The following is a 20,912-nucleotide window of genomic DNA, read 5'->3' on the forward strand; positions in this document are numbered from 1 at the left end:
CCTCCATCCTGAACCGGTAGACCGCGTACAACCAACTCCACATCTACGTGGTTGCTTCCCACCTCGTACTTTGCGACATCTCAGCAGGTCGCCGAATCAAACGTCAACTGCCACTCACCCCGCAAAAGTGGAAAGAACAAGGCAAGCACAGATAAGAATCATCGAAGGATCGATAATGGACATGCAGGAGACTGTCGCGGAAAAAAAAAATCGCAGCACCAAGAAGAATGACAGAACATGGAGAACCCCGACAACTCTGCTCGTGTGTGAGGGGCAATTTAAAGTAGACTTGGGCGGCAATGGAAATTTGTATCGCAGATGCAAGAGTACCAAGGTAATCCGTGCAGATATTTGAACCGTTGTTCCAAGATGTCTTAATGACTACTGCACTTGCCTAGTAAGAAGGAGACTCGGGTTCGATCCCCGGCATTGTTAAAATTTTCGCGCGACGCCTAAACTATGTGCTTAACGCTAAGAAGGAATTGTAGCGACATGAACGATAGTTAATGGGCTACTCATATATCTATTCATATTTCGCGCCAGACACATAACATTGGCGCTAGTGGCGCCACTATGAGGATGCAATTCGGGTCACTTTAAATACTGACTTTAAGGGCCGTGAGTGTTACATACCTTTGAGAACGACGTGATGAGTCGATGTTAGAGAGGAATGTCTTTAAGGAGAGTAAGACGCCGTTATCAGCACCTCACAGAATTTGAACGAGGTCGTGTAATAGGGCACAGGAAGATGTATGCCACCCGGAGTGGCCGGGCGCTTCTAGGCGCTTCAGTCTTTCCTTAGGTTAGTTAGGTTTAAGTAGGTCTATGGGACTGATGACCTAAGATGTTAAGAACCATAGTACTCAGAGACATCTGCACCATCATGAAGATGGGTGTTGCTTCGGCGATATAACAAAGAGACTTGGTATGAATATAGCCACGTGTAATAGGCTTTGGGAAGCTGGATGATGCTTCCACGATATTACGGAAAGACTTGGCAGGAATGTAGCCACTGTACATAATTGCTGGCAGTGGTGGTCACGAGAATGTGCAGTTGCAAGGAGATCTGATTGCGGACACTCACGTGACACTACGGAGACGAAAGAACATCGTGTTCGGCGTGTGTCTCCGCCGCATCGCCGCACCGAACCGCATTCGCAGCAGCAATCTGAGCAGCAGTTCGCAGCACAGTGACAATACGATCTTTTACAAATAGGTTACTTAGAGAACAACTGTGAAGCATAGACCCTGTCCGTGCATTCCACTGACCCCAAACCGCAGCCGTTGACGACTTCGGTGGTGTCACGCAACAGCTCTTTGGATGGTAAGATGTATGTCTTTTGTGTTTCCGGATGAAAGCTGGTTCTGCCTCGGTGTCTGTGATGGCTGTATGTCGGTTAGGAGGAGATACGTTGGGGGCCTGCAAACAATTTGCCTGTGCGCTTGATACGTAGGGCTCCATCTTGAGTTAGTGTGGACGATGCTATTTCATATGACAGTATGATCACTCTTGTGGTTATCCCACGCACCCTGGCTGCAACTTCCACGTCAGTGTGGTGACTCGAGCTGTTGTGCTGCCATCCCTTACATTAACCTCTGATCTTGCAGTGTTGATCTCTTAAATATGGTTCAAATGGCTCTGAGCACTATGAGATTTAATCACTGAGGTCATCAGTCCCCTAAAACTTAAAACTACGTAAACCTGTCCAACCTAAGGACATTACACGCAACCATGCCCGAGGCAGGATTCGAACCTGCGACCGTAGAGGTCGTGCGGTTCCAGACTGAATAGCCTAGATCCCCTCGGCCATATCGGCCGGCTCTTAAATATGTACTTAGACAAATGTAATCACCAAATTTCGATACCCCGATACTCAACTATTAATTTTTGTTGTTATTGTTCATATACACTCCTTGAAATTGAAATAAGAACACCGTGAATTCATTGTCCCAGGAAGGAGAAACTTCATTGACACATTCCTGGGGTCAGATACATCACACGATCATACTGAAAGAACCACAGGCACATAGACACAGGCAACAGAACATGCACAATGTCGGCACTAGTACAGTGTAAATCCACCTTTCGCAGCAATGCAGGCTGCTATTCTCCCATGGAGACGATCGTAGAGATGTTGGATGTAGTCCTGTGGAACGGCTTGCCATTCCATTTCCACCTGGCGCCTCAGTTGGACCAGCGTTCGTGCTGGACGTGCAGACCGCGTGAGACGACGCTTCATCCAGTCCCAAACATGCTCAATGGGGGACAGATCCCTTGCCGGTCTAGGAATGGTAGAACGATGGGTTCGATGACGGTTTGGATGTACCGTGCACTATTCAGTGTCCCCTCGACGGTCACCAGAGGTGTACGGCCAGTGTAGGAGATCGCTCCCCACACCATGATGCCGGGTGTTGGCCCTGTGTGCCTCAGTCGTATGCAGTCCTGATTGTGGCGCTCACCTGCACGGCGCCAAACACGCATACGACCATCATTGGCACCAAGGCAGAAGCGACTCTCATCGCTGAAGACGACACGTCTCCATTCGTCCCTCCTTTCACGCCTGTCGCGACACCTCTGGAGGCGGGCTGCACGATGTTGGGGCGTGAGCGGAAGACGGCCTAACGGTGCGGGACCGTAGCCCAGCTTCATGGAGACGGTTGCGAATGGTCCTCGCCGATACCCCAGGAGCAACAGTGTCCCTAATTTGCTGGGAAGTGGCGGTGCGGTCCCCTACGGCACTGCGTAGGATCCTACGGTCTTGGCGTGCATCCGTGCGTCGCTGCGGTCCGGTCCCAGGTCGACGGGCACGTGCACCTTCCGCCAACCACTGGCGACAACATCGATGTACTGTGGAGACCTCACGCCCCACGTGTTGAGCAATTCTTCGTTACGTCCACCCGGCCTCCCACATGCCCACTATACGCCCTCGCTCAAAGTCCGTCAACTGCACATACGGTTCACGTCCACGCTGTCGCGGCAATTCACCAGTGTTAAAGACTGCGATGGAGCTCCGTATGCCACGGCAAACTGGCTGACACTGACGGCGGCGGTGCACAAATGCTGCGCAGCTAGCGCCATTCGACGGCCAACACCGCGGTTCCTGGTGTGTCCGCTGTGCCGTGCGTGTGATCATTGCTTGTACAGCCCTCTCGCAGCGTCCGGAGCAAGTATGGTGGGTCTGACACACCGGTGTCAATGTGTTCTTTTTTCCATTTCCAGGAGTGTATTTTGTCCGTCCACGTACTTAGGATTTAAACATCACCATACACTTTGCTACATGCACTATCAATGAGTGAATCCAAAACTTGAAAGCAGAAGGTCTTTAGTAGCCAAACTAGCAGGCACGTCATGGGGGAACGAGGCCTATACATTGCATACACCAGATCTGGTAAGACTATACGATACTTTAGAGTAATGCGCCTCAATAACAGCGATGAGTGCCCACAGAAAACAAGTTAATGTGCAGCTCAGTGCATTGGTGAGGATAATAACTGGCTAACTAATACCGAGGCACAAATTCCAGCTGTAAGTGCTACCCATTATCGAAGCACCGAGGCTCAAATCATCGATACAAAAGGAGTGGACGATGGGTAATCAGGGCGATCTCCCATTTCATAGTCATTTCCAGTAATGGAACCGCCGTATATCGCAGACGCCTCCTTGAAAAGTATCCAGTTACTTGGAGTTCTTTAGGAAGAAATGGACTGGCAAAAGTAATGGCGATGTAACCCCACACGAATGGATAATTTATTGAAGACATGTCAAAGAAGCCCGTGCTCTTCAAAGAAAATTCTGCACGTGATTAATCAGAATAATGACTGAAACGGACCACTGCAAAAGCTTAATGATAAAATCATATCCTTTCGGTATGTGGTGTGAACATCAAACTATGGACCATATGTCAATATGAGTAATTTACTGTTTAAAATGAGGTGGCATTAAAAAAAGCCACATTGTCGTTGGAAAATTGGAAGTGAGCGTTTGGGCTCACTGCCCAGGTGGCCACTTGTGGGGCAGGTCCGGCTGCCTAGGTGCGGGGGTTATTACATTCGGCGACCTGCGTGCCGGATGGCGACAAAATTATGATGAAGACAGCACACTACCCAACCACAACCTACCCAGGAATCGAACCCGGGGCCGCAGGACGGCAATCCGTAACGCTGTTCACTCAACTATCGGGGCGGACAATGTCTTTGCAGAAGCCCTCTAATGGATGTATAGTGTATTTTCTTAAGTGTTTAATATTTTTGGTTTTTAATTATTTGACTCTTTTACTCCGTAATGCACGCTGAAGCGCCAAAGAAACTGGCATAGGCATGCGTATTCAAATACAAACATGTGTAAAAAGTCACGAATACAGTGCTTCGGTCGGCAACACCTGTATAGGACTACAAGTGTCTGCTGCAGTTGTTAGATCGGTTACTCCTCCTAAAATGGCAGGTGATCGAGATTTATGTGAGTTTGAACGTGGTGTTTAGTCGGCGCACGAGCGATGGACTCAACATCTCCGAGGTAGAGATGAAGTGGAGACTTCCCCGTACCACCAATTCACGAGTGTACCGCGAACAGCCGGCCGCGGTGGTCATGCGATTCTAGTCGCTTCAGTCTGGAACCGCGGGACTGCTATGGTCGCAGGTTCGAATCGTGCCTCGGGCATGGATGTGTGTGATGTCCTTAGGTTAGTTAGGTTTAAGTAGTTGTAAGTCCTAGGGGACTGATGACCTCAGAATTTAAGTCCCTTGGTGATCAGAGCCATTTGAACCATTTGAACCGCGAACATCATGAATCAGGCAAAACAACAGATCTATGACAATACTGCGGCCGGAAAAAGATCCTGCAAGAACGGAACCGTCGACGACTGAAGAAAATCGTTCAACTTGACAGACATGTAACACTTCCGCGTTGCTGCGTATTTCAACGCTGCGCTGAGTTAGCGTGCGAACCATTCAACGAACAGCATGGATAAGGGCTTTCGGAGCCGAAGGCCCTCTCGTGTACCATTGAGGACTGTAAAACACAAAGCTTTACGCCTCGGCTGGGCCAGCCAATACCGACATTGCACTATCAATAACTGGAAATATGTTGCCTGATTGGATGAGTCTCGTTTGAATTTGTATCAAGCAGATCGACGTGCATTGCTATGGAGACAACCTCATGAATCCATGGAGCTTCCATGTCAGCAAGAGACTGTTCAATCTGCTATAGGCTCTGTAATGGGGAGGGGCGTGTGCAGTTGGAGTGATATGGGCCTCCTGATACGTCTATACTCGTATGTAACAATACTGTCTGATCAGCTGCATCCATTCATGTCCATTGCGCATTCCGACATACTTGGACAGTTCCAGCATGACAATGCGACACCCCACACGTCCAGAATTGCTACAGAGTTGCTCTAGTAACACTCTTCTGAGTTTAAAAAATTCAGCTGGCCTGCAGACTCGCCAGACATGAACATTATTGGGTATATCTGGGATGCCTTGCAACGTGCTGTTTAGAAGAGGTCTGCAGCCCCTTGTACTCTTACGGATTTGTGGACAACCCTGCAGGATTAACGGTGACAATTCCGTCCAGCACTACTTCAGACATTAGGGGAGTCCATGCCACGTCGTTTTGTGGCACCTCTGCTTGTTCGCGGTGACCCTAAACGATATTAGGCAGGTGTACCAGTATCTCGAAAGAATATACAATAACGTTACAAGCCATTTTATCGTTGTTCTAAAGTTTTTACACAAGATAGAGTGCTTATGACACACACACACACACACACACACACACACACACACACACACATACAAATATATACACTAACTCATTATCACACTTTCACATATCTAGAACCATAAACATGCAGTCTTGTAAAAGACATGGTTTGTCATGTTGCGTTTTAAGTGTGGAACTCAGTCTAAGAAACGTTGGATCAATTTCGCTGTAAGACTAGGGAAATTCGCAAGTTAAATCTTATTCAGTCTGAAGGAAAGAAAATATTTTGAGAATTAAATATGCACTAAGTGCAACGCTATCATGAAATGTTCTTTAACGAAGTAATATAATATTTCACGTCAACGAAATTAAGTGACAGCCCTTTTGAAATCACTATACTCGACACGGCCAAGGGTATGAATTTGCGTTTAGTAAAGATAATACTTCCATCGCCATGGATATTTCACTGTCCATTAGTCTGTGTCCCATTTCTCAATGCTGGAATAAAAAAGTGGCACAAATTAAGCATCAGTTTTTAATATACCTTGTTCAGATATGCAATTGGCATTCGTGTTCTGGTGTCAGACTGTGTATCTGTACAATACGCTTATTGCAGTTCAGTGCAATGAGTATAATAGAGCACAAAACGATAACTTCGTTGCATACTGAATTCACGTTATTAAATCTGCGGTTGCGAAAACTGAGAAATTTAACTGCATGTGCTATGTTTCAGAGAAGTTTATTTAATATAGAAATATATACAATTAATTGATGTGAATAGATTCTAATGCAGGTAACCTATTTTCTTTGACCAGTGTCAAGTCTCTTTAATGAGTAGCTTCTACAGTAAGTTTAATTTTTTTATAAACGCCGACCGGGTTGGCCGTCGGTTCTAGTCGCTACAGTCTGGACCAGCGCGACCGCTACGGTCGCAGGTTCGAAACCTGCCTTGGTTATGGATGTGTGTGATGTCCTTAGGTTGGTTAGGTTTAAGTAGTTCGATGTTTTAGGGGACTGATGACCTCAATAGTTAAGTCAAACAGTGCTCAGAGCCATTTGAACCTTTTTTATAAACATCTTAGAAATCAAACCAATTATTTTCGTAGAAACAACACGCCGTTACCACTAATATAAATTGAGGTGGTACTAAAGATATTTCTGTGTTCATGCACGGCTATAGCTGATAGATTAGAACAGTATTTGAAGTGTGAAAAGTAATCCTGCATTCTTAAATATTCAAATGTTATTATATTTGATGTGGAATCGCTGTTTCCCTATTTTGGTAAGGGTATTAGAGGTTCTTGAACAGTCTGGCCGAAAAAGAAAACCAATTGTATCATGAAAACAGACTTCACAAAGAGATAGAGATAAACTTAAGAAAAGCCACTTCTTCTGTGGAGTAACTAACACAGATTGAAAACAAAAGTGAAACTACCAGAAAAGGAGGAAAAAAAGTTACGAAACTTCACTGATTGATGGGGAATGTGATGTTATATGAGTGATTACAATATTGACTCAAATTCACACATAACATAGCAGTATGAACACAGTTATCAGTATGACAATACAATCATTCTGGCCTTGATGCAGGCACTGATTCGTGTTGGAAAGGTGTCATAAGTCCATTACACCTTCTCTGAGGCAGGCTGGACGACAACTGTTTAAGTAGTCCTTGATATCCTTTATGCTAGCAGCTGAATGGAACTGATGTGGCAACTGGTTCCGCACATATTCAGTCGTGTACAGATTTCGGTACGTCAACGGCGACAAGAATACCCAGCATCACGTAGACAGTTCACAGGAACTCAATCATCTATGAATGAGCATTGTGCTGTTGAAAAATGGCGCCATATTATAGGCGCTTGTGAGATAGCACAAGTGAATGCAGGATGTGCATGATGTACCATTGTGCCATTAGAGCTACGTGGGTCACAACCAGCATTGACTTGAGGTCGTAGCAAAAGGCTCTCCACACCCTGAGGCCAGATGTAGTACAGCCTTGCCCTTGCAATACATAGGATGAATGAGACAAAACCCCATGTCCTCTGGGGGAGTCGAGAACGGCGCTGCGTTTCCAAAACTTAGAGAAGCCATTCATCAGCATTCCATGATTCACAAAAACAGCACCAGCCAAATTCAGCTGTTTGTGGTGTGTCGTTATTGGTAGCCTATAGACGTAATGGTAATTCCGTAGTCCGATTGCTACTAATATTCGATCAATGGTGTGAGAATCCACGGAATGTTTCAGGAGTCTATTACTTCTCAGAAGACAGATCCAGATGTGAAGAGGTTTCAGTCTGCTTTACGTTGTCGCATGATCGTTTCTACCATTGTGCCTTGTAACTCCAGTAACTTATTTAAGCGCATGAGAAAGTGTCCAATCAAATTATGCTGATTCAGTTTCCTTGAGATAATGTTATGTGAATATCTACTTGTGACTGCCAATACTTTAATGTTTAAATCACAAATTCCTGTGTAAACTGTTTGCACTGTGAAAGCAGGCTGGGCTCCAGGGAGAAATAAGGGACGCACTCTAGAGCTATAAAGTGTCAGGGAGCCAGGCCCCCGTCCTTTATATAACACAGCCAGTCGTTCCCCATGAGAAGGCAAGCACCAGAGATGTACAATGTCGGGCAGAGCTGTGCTTTTTCGGAATGGATGTTAAAGAGAAGCCAGCGTGGTGACGAGCGTCTAAAGTCGGATAATGCAGAGTACGTTCCATGATGTGATTGGCAACAGAGCCTGCTTTTCACGAACTGTGTAGCCACGGATGTATGCCGCTTAAAAGTAGAGTTCTGGAAGAACGGTTGTTGTAGAGGGAAACAGTAGGCAGTCAAACTTCACTGAAAAACGCGGACTTCTAAAACCTCAGGGAAAGGAACAGAAACAATGTTTGTAGTTTCTTTGAAGATTCTTCAGCGTCAACATCTGCCCGGTGCGGCCAGATTGAGTGTTTAGAGAAATGTAAAAATGGCTACTATTGGTTGACATAATTAATTTGGAAGTGGAAGTAAGCAGCGAGAATGTATATACATAGGTCTTTCTATACTGGTATACTGGTCAGTCCACAAAAGTAAGTAGTGTAAGGGAATATGTGGCATGAAGTCAGGAGTGCCAAGCTGTAACTTGGTGTACCCCATCCCATGTATGTCGGCAAAGTGCACCAGTGGCAGCAACAGATGGTTGATAGAGGGAATGTGTAAGCATCCTCGACAGTGACTTGCCGAACATTGCAGGAGTGATTCTGCACATACAAGAACTGGGGGCGTGGTGAGGGGAACCACATAGGTCGCCACCAGCTATTTGGCCGCACCCCCCCCCCCCCCCTCCCCATCAGAAACAAGGAATGGAAAAGGCAGACAGTGCTGGCACTGGTTGAATCAAGAGTAGTATAGTATGCCTGCACTTGGAAAACGGATAGCGGTAGGATGTTGCCACACGTGTCAATGAAGCGCTCACCAAAGCATGCAGTCATGCAATCGACCTCACTACTGATGGCAACGACAGAGGCTGTAGGTTATATGAAAGTAATTTGCCCACATTGGGCAAAGCGACAGCAGTAGAGTATGTCTATATTAGGCAGATGAGCAGAGGTAGAATATTAGTCATACAAGTCAATGAAGGATGTACCAAAGCATGCGAAATCGAGCCGTGAACCCGAAAGTAGCGACAGTGGCTTGAAGCGATGGAGTATGCTTGAACCAGCTGCAGTAGACCATGCCCACACTAGCAGAAGTGACAGCTTCGTAGTATGCCTACACAACAGAGACAGGCAGCTAAAGTAGGGTACTAAGCACAGGATATGCAGTTGGCGGAAGTGAGTCAATAGGTGGCGCTCGAGCTTGAAGACATCACCCACGCCAAGTTCTAGCAGTGTCCAGACTTAGGTGTACCAGGCAGCCCCTGTAGAGTGGGTAGCAGTGGAAGGTAGATGATCCGTTTCAAGAATTGAAGTGGTGCAGACTTCCTCTCGAAGCTGGCTGCAGGCTAATGCTTGGATGCAGTAAGCCGTATTTACGCCGGCTCGACCTGACACTATGTTGAAAGGCCATCGTTTTCCTTCGTCTGTCGCAACAGAACCGAAGTGTGAGGCTTCGTCATTTGGCAGTCTGGTCGTCATCGCAGCATTATGTATGTCAAATGCATTAGAGACAAAAATAATAGGACCCTTAAACGATATTGACTTCTTACCTTGAAATTTAACATTAATACCAAAACTGTTCCCTTCAAACAAACGTTTCAATTCGGGAGAATATCTTTTCCAGCTCTCCCAGGAAAACTCCTCAAACAGGATTACTTTATGATAGGGAAATAAATTTTGAGATGCAAAATCTCCTGGTGTAGGACTAAAAACATAATCAGAGTTCTGTTTATAGTTAATAATCTGTTCGACAAGACTTGACTTACCTACATCTTGAAGGCCATACAAATACAACATCCTAATAAAACCATACATAAGACCATGATTCCACCACTTAATAACTGCGCCAGCCCACCCTCTGTAGATGAATGGATAATTTTTGAGAACAATACCATTTCTGTTTTCCGTCCATAATTGTTTATGGAAGCTCTGTATAAATCGCCATCTATTATGGTGCTTAACTATAAAGGGATGTGTCGTACGTAGCACTAGATTGTTCTTACAAAAATAATGCAACTGTATATAAAAAGACAACTTCGATATAGAGACACTGAGGAAGGCGTCTTTATCATCTTTGGTGATACACTTGTGAGTGTTTCGGGACGACTTGAAAAATTGAACATCAAACGAACCAAATGAGAAATATGTAAGATATGACTGCACGTCATTCCAATAAACAGGTTCTTCAAAGGCAATATATGCATGCAAATGAGAGTAGCTTTCTGTTAGACCGTCACGTTCACATGCTATACAGATTTGGTCTGCGGCTTTCTGCTTGTCAGCTGAGTTAAAGATCGGGTTTTCCCTTCAGGATTTTAACGTGTGGCAACTGCCCCAAGGGGCAGCTGGCCATTTTTGCAGTGGCAGCGTAGCTTCTTGTGTAAGACTGGCTAGCATGTACTGCTTTGTCGGGATTTCTTCCATCAACGCATGCTAACGTTTTGTCTTTAATTCACGCAATCCAAGTAAAGCACCTGCAGCACAATAGTTTTACGATGTTTGTCTCTGTTTATTTATTATTCTATTTCTTCTGATGAATACAGTTTCCTTCGTTTACATATGAAGTTTTATATTGGAATAATATAGTTGATATTTCGTGTTGTATACCTGCCTCCTGTCAAATGTGTAAGTGATTATCATTCAAAGACTACAAGTTAATGGGTGCATGAGATAAGCCAATGCAAATGTGCAACACTAGTCCATTTATAACCAGTGTAACTGCCAGAATGTTGACTGCAAGCATGCAACATGTATGCATTGTGTTATACGGGTCGGACGTTAGTTTGTGGGATGGAGTTAGATGCCAGTTGTACTTGTTCCGTCAATACAGTGACAATTAATGCTGTTTGTGGATTATGCAAGAGGTATTGACTGATGTCTCATTGGAAACAGATATGCTGATTGAGCAGGCCAAAACAACATGTCTACACTCTGTAGGTCATGTTGAGCTGTAACAGCGGGCCGGCCGCGGTGGTCTCGCGGTTCTAGGCGCGCAGTCCGGAACCGTGCGACTGCTACGGTCGCAGGTTCGAATCCTGCCTCGGGCATGGATGTGTGTGATGTCCTTAGGTTAGTTAGGTTTAAGTAGTTATAAGTTCTAGGGGACTGATGACCACAGCAGTTGAGTCCCATAGTGCACAGAGCCATTTGAACCATTTGTAACAGCGGTATGTGGGCGAGCGTTGGAAAACATCACCTGGAGTGCTGTTCATGAATGGCGTAACAATAGGTCGAACACCCAGAGTGCATTACAGTTTTGCAGTCAGGGTGCATTGGATAGCCTCGAGAATGCTCCTGCTGTCATGCAAAATAGCACCCGAGACAGTAACTCCAGATGCATGTCCAGTTCCAGTGTGTTTAGCATGTTCTCATCTGGCTTCCTTCTAAGCAGCACACCGACACAGAACCAGCATCCATCAGAAAACACAACAAACCTCCAATCTGACCTCTCACTTGACACCACTGAGTTCGCAAACAGCCGTGGTATAGCGTCAGTCGAATGCACGCGACAGTGCATCTTGCTGGGAACTGTTCTTGAAGCAACCCACTTAGGAGTTCGTTACGTCACTATGGTGACAACTGTTGCGGATGCGTTACGATCCTCAGAACCCATACACTGAACACGATAGTCTTCCCTCTTGTGCCATTTCGCCACCCAGTGCCTGATTTTCTTGTGACCATACACAGTTGCCAGGAATCCCGTAATGCGGCTACGTTTCTGCCAAGTCTTCCTGCAGCGTCGAAGAAGGAATATCTGTTGTATCGCAGCCTTATTCCAAGACCTCGTTCAAACTTAGTACGGTGTTGATAATGGCATCGTTGTCGATTTAGAAGCATTCTTCACTGATAACTCACTACGTCGGATGTAAAAGGTAACTAATGCTCTCGACCGTTACAGTGTGCATTTAAAGCAAACCTCATTTAAACCCTCATATTAGAGCTACATTTGACAGTCTTATGCGAATTTCGCGAAATCTGAATAGGCATCATTCTTTGGATATAGAAACACGTCTACCAACTTTCGTGTATGTTGCACATCTACTTGTGTGTAGATACGACATCTACAGGCGGAGTCTATTAATATCTTCTTCAAAACTATGTTCATATGTAGGTACAGCCTACAGTAAGAGCTGTGCAACTTTGTGTTCCAGGATGGACTACTTATTTGCTCTCTTTTCTACTACTTTGTTTGATTACCATATTAATTTTAATTTTTATTTGCTCCAATCCCGTACCTGCATGGGTCAACATGCTTATTATGGCAGTACTAATGTCAGACGGTTACTGGATCCGATTTCCTTCTCCATCTGTTTACGCCGGGTGAGAGAATTCGTGTACTCAAGCAGTCTACGTGTAGTGTTATACATGTGGAGGCATGCAAACGTATTCTAAATGTTTGTGAATCGTGGAACTGAGGTGGAACGTGAGTACCAGCTCTCAGTATTCACCTAGTCTGACCTTGGAAGCCGCCTAAATACCACATTTAGACTGGCTGGGAAAAACACACCTGTCATTAACCCACCAGGCGGATTCGGTCCCGTGCAGGCGCACTTGCCCGAAAACTGTAATTGACTTGCTAACACATGCAGCTATCCAGGCTGGTTAAGTTCGCAGGTGCTATTACGAGCGTAATACATTACTAAGTTAATTTCATTGACATCGTGAAAATAAATTTGCGCTCACATATTTTACTGTAGTAATTAATGGAGCGGGACCCACTACCACCTGTTTCAATTTGCCTCTTTACTGGTAGTTGATTTCGTCCACATGGATTCACGTGTTGCTCCACAGCAACCATTCAGTGTTCCACTCGATCCCACGATCAGTCTTACGAATTCTTGAAACATTTGTAGGGACTTCTTTTTGTATCCCTTTGTTGACCCCTCTTAGCAAAATGGTTCAAATGGCTCCGAGCACTGTACGTCTTAATTTCTGAGGTCATTAGTCGTCTAGAACGTAGAACTGCTTAAACCTAGCTAACCTAAGGACATCACACACATCCATGGCCGAAGCAGGATTCGATCCTGCGACCGTAGTGGTCGCGCGGTTCCAGACTGTAGGGCCTAGAACCGCACGGCCACTCCGGCCAGCTCTCTTAGCAAGTACTGTTTCTATAACTGCTCCCAAAAAACTAGATAAGCGCGTCACATTTCCAATGTGGGGTATCAATACGGCGTCATATACTCCTAAAAACTCTAGTCGCACCATCATGCGTAAAAGACCTCAGTGTACTGGCTGTCAAACCCTGTCATTATGCTCGTTCCAATGCCGTGCAAATCTGCAGTTACAACTTCACTTTAGTGCACAGCTACGTTTTGCAACATGATTACATTTCATTACCTACTATTTGTACAGTGATATCGTGTAAGTGCAGTTGTCCGATTGAGTGACAACCTCATTACCTGATTGCCCTGCTGATGTCGTCTCTTTCTTTTGAGATATCGGCTACGCCCTGCTCCTCTCTCTGCAGATCTATTCTCACCACTGGCGCTGCCATTCGAGGTGAAAGAAAAAGCACCGACAATTCTCTGGCGGTGGCCCTGCAAATTGCCTGTCGTTGGTGGTTAGAAGGCTGTTTGTGCGCGAAGACTGACAAATGCTTAGCCTGTGGGAACTGCTCTGTTCGGTGCCCCTCAGTTTAAAAAGCATTCTGCACACGATGTTGTTGTACAAATGGTGCCTCCTTCACCCCTGTAAGAGCACTGTTCCTTGTAAAATATTATATACCGCCATATGAACAGTAAACAAGACGAAGTAACTCATAAATTGTACCATGTAGCTGGAACCCAGTTTGTGTACAGGAGCTAAACGCAAAGATGGCAGCTTAGATGTACAACAAGAAAATATGAGTATATTAAGGGAGCTGTAAATGGAAAACATTATAAATATATTGGTCCAGTTAACCACAATTAGCAGGATGAACGTATTTAAGACTGTCTGAACGTAGAACAAAGCATATGGTCGCAGATTATCAGATAATTATGTACTCTGATTAATCGCCATATTGACTTTAAAGCTCCTTTTCAGAAAGCGCATAACTAAATTCAGTGCATTTTGCAACATATTTAGACAGTCGCACGTTATCTTTTTATTGGGAACACGTAGCAAAATTTTTTTAGTGTGTGCACGAGCATTTAGAACAGAGCTGCCCACCTCGTGCCAAGCTCCACGCAGGCCATTTGTGCGTGCCACGTATGGGTCGTGGCTCGGCCTTTCTCGGCTTCGCTCATTCTTTCCCGGAAGAAGTCTCTATAGCGGGAAATTTCATTTAGTACTTCCGTGTGGCAGTTTACGGTCGGAAAAACTCTCTTCAGCTCGTTAGAAAAATGGTGTCAGCGCAGTTTACCCTGCGCTCTTTGTTCATAGTACGAAGGATGTTCAAAAGTGGAGTGTCTCCCTTAAAAAAAAATAGTGTATAGTCGCAAGACTTTAAAAACGAATGTGAATAACAGACGAGAGGGATGAGAATTCTCATTCTCAATATATACTATATAGTCATATAACTGACGCGTATTACAACTTAGCTGTGAAATGATGTTACTACAACATCATCCAGAAGTAATATAAAGATTTAGTCGATGATGAAAGAGCAAAATATTAAAATGATCAAGAAACACGTTTAATAGGTCAGTACATCAACAACCACTTTGTGCTAAATTACCAGGCACGCAAGGCGTGTAGAAATGGGTGGTACAAATAGCAAAAGTTCTGAAGTTGCACGCATTACTCCACTGTGAGTTGCAACAGTTTTCGATGGTACTGAACGAAGAGTATGGAGTCTTTTCAGAGCACTGCAATGTATGTCAGTTAAGTCAAGGGGCACAGGTGGAAAGATTTTTATATCTAAAACCTGCTGTTGTTGGATTCATGAAAGAAACACGAGTGCAGGAACAAAAATTAAAACATCTTGATTGGTTACAGACCTCGCATTTTAAATGGACTTGACTGTACACTGCCTATATCAACACACTGCAAACTGAGAAACAATTTCATTCTGATTTGATGGTAATGTATTTGTAGGAGGGATACGTTCTGAAATACCATCCCACTCCTTAAACTCATGTTCATTAAATAAAATGCAAGGGTTGAAGAATACATTATGGTCTTGAAAGAATTATAAGAATAGTTTCCTAAACGTTTCGATGCCACTAATAGTATTATATATGTTTTCAAGCTGATTTCGAGACCGTTTTGTGTTACCGTCGAAAGCGCCCCTGTTCGTGTGCAGATGAAAGTGGTTGACCTGCAGGGCAATTCCCATTTCAGTGAGAAATCCATTTATGTTAAAACTGTTCCGGACGTCTAAACTGCTTTCTTCAGGTAGAGTGTCCATATCTCCATAATGTAGCTGAAAAAGTGCTACAATATTTCGATTATCATATTGGTGTGAAAGACCTTTTTCAATTATGAAACTGAAAAAGTCACGATTACGTGGCAAAATAATGCGAGAATCTGTGAAACTGTTTGTGTCTGTCCATACACAGACAGTTTGCACCAGATAAAAATTATATTTAGTCTTTAGCCCGCCAAAAAAAAATTAAATAATATTAAATTTTAATTCTTTGTGATCTATGTGGTTAAGAAATGTGACATATAACATCAAGTCGTATGCTGTGCGACTGCACAGCCATAAAACTTGGTGCATTCGCAGTTTCCCCTCAAGCCTCCCCAAGCGCTCAAACACCTTGGTGTGGCGGTGGCCAATGTTTGCAGTGGCGCTGAGCGGCTTCTGCCACGGCACGACTCGTCAGAAAAAATCTCTCTCTCCATTTATTTAGATGGTGTGTACGTAATATCTCGTTTGTTGGACATTATTAACCAAAGCCTCTCTTGTGGGACCAGCGATACAACCAAAAATCTTAATGAGGTAAGTCTCGGAACCCTGATGACTACAAAGCTCTATCCAATGCAATAAAACGATTGGAACACGTTTCTTAGGACATCGCGTCACTTATCATAAGAATATTGCAGTTTGGGTCTGAATATGACCTGTAAGTGGGAAATGAAACATAAAACACAATAGATTAAGATCCTTTAATTTCCAGAATGAGATTTTCACTCCACTGCGGAATGTGCGTTGACATGATTGGAAGGTAGGGGACGGGGTACTGGCCGAAGTGAAGCTGTGAGGACGGATTGCGAGTCACCCTTGTGTAGCTCAGTTGGTAGAGCACTTGCCCGCGAGAGGGACAGGTCCCAATTTCGAGTCTCGGTCCGGCAGACAGTTTTAATGTGCCAGGAATTTTCATCTAATTTTTCTTGAAAGAACTCTCCTTTTCCGTACTTTAGAATAGTCATATTTAGAGGAAAAACAACTACAGTTATTAACATTTCCCTTGCAAATGGTCGGCATGTCAACGTGTTAGAGCGTAAGCGTGACCTCCTGTAGCATACGGCAATCTTAAAAGGGTGTATGTCGTAACGTGGAGAGCCATGGACACCCTATCTTTAGTTATGTTCATAAACTGAAATATTTTCTGTCTTCACGACAGTCCAAGAGAAAACTTACATGGACATCCCTCATGTTATAATTTGAAATGCACTCTAAGCCAAACAAACGACAAAAAACGAAGGAATTATCCGAATAGGACGAAAATCGGTGAATATGATGCACTACGATCAACAAAAGTATCCGAACGACGTTAATTACGTTTCACCTTATTTTCAAGCAGCCAACATAATGTAACTTTCTTTCAGATCCCCTCATTTCTTTGCGGTACAGTAATTTGAGTACACAATGTGAATACCACAAGCGATGTTTAAGATAGCAGGTTCAGATGTAAATGTGCAGCACAAATCGGGAATACTAGGAAGAGCGTCATTAGAGATGCGACAGTCTTAACCAATGTAAATTCAGTTTTACTTCAGTAAGTGATGTTTCAAAATCACTACCACACTCATTAGAATCTGAGTTAACCAATTTTGTTACATAAGTCATTCCAGTTTTCCTTAGACAGAATTAAATATTTTAATGTCTATTTGATTGTGAGACAATATCTGGACTCCTAAGGTACCTCTCAATAGGATTACCACACCTATGGAAAGTCGTTCCGGATACCAGTAGTTAGTCGTAAATTTGATGTTGAACTAACCAGTTAAAAGCAACGTGATTAACAGCGGGGCGAGCGCACTTGGTTGACTGTTCTCCAAAAAGCCAATGCTGTTCTCAGGACCCCTAAAACCGTAAACAAGAACTTAATGGCTGCTTCTGTCTCACCCACAACATCCGGCGTGCCGTCAACCGCCTGAACAGCGGTAGCACGCAGAAGGGCGGCTATGGATCTGTTATATTCCGGGAGTTTCGCTAGCGAGCCCGGGAATAACGCCCTTATGTCTTCCGAGAGGTTAGCTGGGGCGTTTGATAAATTTCCTAATCCTCTGGTACATCTGTCACGAGACGTCACAGAATTAGCTATAGACCGACTCGAGCAAATTCAATGTGTGTTGTGGTTGCTGGTTCAGTTTGAGCAACACGCAGATGCTTTTGGTGCTTCGCATCAGGTAATTTTGTCTCTATTATATCCGTTAACTAGAGGCGAATTGACGACTCTGGTGTCCAGGACCATGGCAGAAGGGTTGTCCGTGCACCAGTTGAGGGAACCTGTGATTAGCGAAAGATTGACCACGGGGATTGGTAAACAGCTCGAGTGTCGCGAAGTTTGTCAGATGCATCAAGAGAGAGAGGACTTGCGTCAATATGCGGGAAGAGTTAAGACGGCCTGTTCGGCCTTGTTAGTCGACTTGCCCGTACGCGAGTTAGTTTTAATTGTCCTGATGGAATTGCGAGCGGCGGATAAGATAGACGAATGGAATATTCCAGAATTTGAAACACGAACATCTGCTAGCATGAGTTTCTTAGAAGTAGATACCTTAGGGGTTGCGAAGCAACTCAAATCATTTGATACGGGCAAGTCTTCAGGTCCAGATTGTATACCGATTAGGTTCCTTTCAGATTACGCTGATACAATAACTCCCTACTTAGCACTCATTTACAACCGCTCGCTCACCGATATATCTGGACATACAGATTGGAAAATTGAGCAGGTCACACCAGTATTTAAGAAGGGTAGTAGGAGTAATCCATCTAACTATAGACCTGTATCATTTGCAGTAGAGTTAGGAGCATATACTGTATTCAAACATTATGAATCACCTCGAAGGAAACGATCTGTTGATATGTAATCAGCATGGTTTAAGAAAACATCGCTCTTCTGCAACGCAGCCAGCTCTTTATTTGCACGAAGTAATGGCCGCTATCGACAGCGGATCTCAAGTTGATTCCGTATTTCTAGATTTCCGGAAAGATTTTGACACCGTTCCTCACAAGCGACTTCTAATCAAGCTGCGGGCCTATGGGGTATCGTCTCAGTTGTGCTACTGGATTCGTGATTTCCTGTCGGGACGGTCGCAGTTCATAGTAATAGACGGCAAATGATCGAGCAAAACTGAAGTGATATCAGTTGTTCCCCAGGGAAGCGTCCTGGGACCTCTGCTGTTCCTGATCTATATAAATGACCTGGGTGACATTATGAGCAGTTCTCTTAGGTTGTTCGCAGATGATGCTGTAATTTACCGTATAGTGAGGTCATCCGAAGACCAGTATCAGTTGCAAAGCGATTTAGAAAAGATTGCCGTATGGCGTGTCAGGTGGCAGTTGACGCTAAATAATGAAAAGTGTGAGGTGATCCACATGACTTACAAAAGAAATCCGTTGGAATTCGACTACTCGATAAATAGTACAATTCTCAAGGATGTCAATTCAACTAAGTACCTGGGTGTTAAAATTATGGACAACTTCAGTTGGAAGGACCACATAGACAATATTGTGGGGAAGGCGAGCCAATGGTTGCGTTTCATTGGCATTACACTTAGAAGATGCAACAAGTCCACTAAATAAACATCTTACACTACACTCGTTCGTCTGTTAGAATATTGCTGCGTGGTGTGGGATCCTCACCAGGTAGGATTGACGGAGGGCATCGAAAGGGTGCAAAAAATGGCAGCTCTTTCTGTATTATCACGTAATAGGGGAGAGAGTGTGGCAGATATGATACGCGAGTTGGGATGGAAGTCATTACAGCATAGACGCATTGCCGCTCTCAGACGATAGACATAGTGAAGTTCAGGTTCAGCCAGTGGTCGTCACCGAGCGGAACTCCGAATTACCAACACCAGCTGAGTCTCCCAAAGAGAAATCGTGGAATTGTTTCAGGTGCGCTCGTACAGGGCATATAGTTCGTGCTTGCGTTCAGCCGCGGACGACTAGAGCTAATAAATTACGGTCCTCTGGGCAGTGACCCCGTGATCGAGCCTTGAAACACTGGAATGCCCGTGTCGCTGCTCCGTCGTCACCCCCACTGCCCTACATTTGTTCTCGAGTAGGTGGTGAACCTATTTGTGCCATTTCTGATTCTGGTATCTCCTGTTCATTGCTGAGCTTGGAATCGTTTCTTGAATTTGGTCTTGTGAGGCTTAGGCCGGTCTCTTCTTCGGTGCAGATGTGTCGGGTTGCCAGTGAGTAGTTGTTGCCTCTGTATGGCTTGGTCCGAGGGAGTATCGAAGTTGGGGATTTCTCCTGATCCTTGTCTTTTGCCTTGGTTAAGAGGCTAATTGTTGATTTGATTTTGTCCGCAGCTCGTGTTCGTGCGGTAGCGTTCTCGCTTCCCACGCCCGGGTTCCCGGGTTCGATTCCCGGCGGGGTCAGTGATTATCTCTGCCTCGTGATGACTTGGTGTTGTGTGATGCCCTTCGGTTAGTTAGGTTTAAGTAGTTCTAAGTTCTAGGGGACTGATGACCATAGATGTTACGTCCCACAGTGCTCAGAGCCATTTGAACCACTTTTTTAATTTGAGTTTGGGATGGATTTTGTCAGTAAAACTGGTCTTGACTTGAATTATTCCGAGTACACTTTCTTCTCTAAGCCCGCTTCTGAAGTTTGGGTTCTGTGAATGTGCTAAGCGTAAGGTGCGTCGGAATGCCGGAGTGCCTGCTGTTGATGCTGAGGTTAATGAGTTTGACCTCACCAATCTGTCTTCACAGCAGGCCTCTGATCTAGGGGATTTGTTGCAGAGTCTCCGCGAGCTTCTCTGTGATAGATTGGGGATTAGCAATGTTCTTGGCTACCATATTCGTCTATCTGACCATATTCCCGTCAGGCAACCCCCTTATCGTCTCTCACCGCCTAAGATGAAGACACTAAGATCAAATATCTCTAAAATTCTCGAGCAAGGAGTTATTAGGCCGTCTACATGTGCTTATGCTTTTCCCATATTTCCTTGTTCCTAAGAATAAAAAAAAAGTTTGAGATATCTTATGGGACTTAACTGTTAGGTCATCAGTCCCTAAGCGTAGACACTACTTAACCTAATCCTAAGGACAAACACACACACCCATGCCCGAGGGAGGACTCGAACCTCCGCCGGACCAGCCGCACATGCCAAGACTGCAGCTCGCTGACCGCTCGGCTAATCCCGCACGGACCCTAAGGATCAAGTTCGGTGTTTTCAGCTTTTTGGTGACTACCTGTGCCTGAACAGCAAGGTTGCCCTCGAATCAGTTCCTTTACGTGAT

This window comes from Schistocerca gregaria, chromosome 1 (assembly GCF_023897955.1).
Source record: "Schistocerca gregaria isolate iqSchGreg1 chromosome 1, iqSchGreg1.2, whole genome shotgun sequence".
Taxonomy (NCBI): Eukaryota; Metazoa; Arthropoda; class Insecta; order Orthoptera; family Acrididae; genus Schistocerca; species Schistocerca gregaria.